General features: G+C 44.7%; 1 non-coding gene across 1 annotated transcript; it reads right to left on the bottom strand.

Moving 5' to 3' along the window:
* Positions 1-441: 441 nt before the first annotated feature.
* LOC136404495 (U1 spliceosomal RNA) lies at positions 442-605 on the bottom strand. The gene has a single exon (XR_010751263.1). It is a non-coding gene; the product is annotated as a U1 spliceosomal RNA (small nuclear RNA).
* Between the last annotated feature and the right edge of the window lie 258 nt (positions 606-863).

Genomic DNA, 863 nt, shown 5'->3' with positions numbered 1-863 from the left:
ATCTCCCATGCAGGTCACTCCTTGCGAATTGCCTAGCCGACTTGCCTAGCCTCTAGCCTCTGTCCCTGGGGCTAGGGAACCTCATCGGGCAGAATACCCGCTCTGTACTCAATAAAGCCTTTTATAATTCCACACTTCATGGCTCTGGCCCTTTCCTTCTTTCTTGGTGGGGAAAAATACCTTACACTAACCAGCCAGGGCAGGAAACTCTCGTCTCAGGTCATCAGAGGAAGGTCAAGATTTCATAACATTTATATTAACACTTCTTGCAATGAGTACCACTCATTTAAATGAACATGAAAAATAATTTTAGCTTTCTATTGTCCTGATTTTTATTCTACATTAACATTATTTTAGACAAACCAATCTGAGAGTTGTTGTTTCTTTGTTTTCTCCCTGGGAAGAATTCTTCTCCCCCCCCCCTTTTTTTTTCTTTCTATTTAGGGGAGAGCGCGAACGCAGTCTCCCACTACCACAAATTATGCAGTCGAGTTTCCCACATTTGGGGAAATCGCAGGGGTCAGCACATCCGGAGTGCAATGGATAAGCCTCGCCCTGGGAAAACCACCTTCGTGATCATGGTATCTCCCCTGCCAGGTAAGTATCTGGGAAGAATTCTTAAACAACCCAAAGACCAGGAAGAAACTATGAAATTCGAGTTGTTGTTTTGCTGAACCTATAGCTGCAGATGGAGTTGTTAGGCACTGTTCAAGGTCAAGTGACCTGGGTTTCCCTTGCTGCAGTCATTCTGTAAGGGGACACTAACGGCAGGAAACAGGCAACAGAAGAGTTATCTCCCCTTTCCCTAGACAACATCAGAGATCCCTGCTTTCTTTCCTTTCTTCCTTCCTGCTATAATAGGA

This window comes from Saccopteryx leptura, chromosome 4, assembly GCF_036850995.1.
Source record: "Saccopteryx leptura isolate mSacLep1 chromosome 4, mSacLep1_pri_phased_curated, whole genome shotgun sequence".
Classification (NCBI taxonomy): domain Eukaryota; kingdom Metazoa; phylum Chordata; class Mammalia; order Chiroptera; family Emballonuridae; genus Saccopteryx; species Saccopteryx leptura.
Note: the sequence above shows the minus strand (reverse complement) of the source record. Positions and strands in the feature narration are given on the sequence as shown.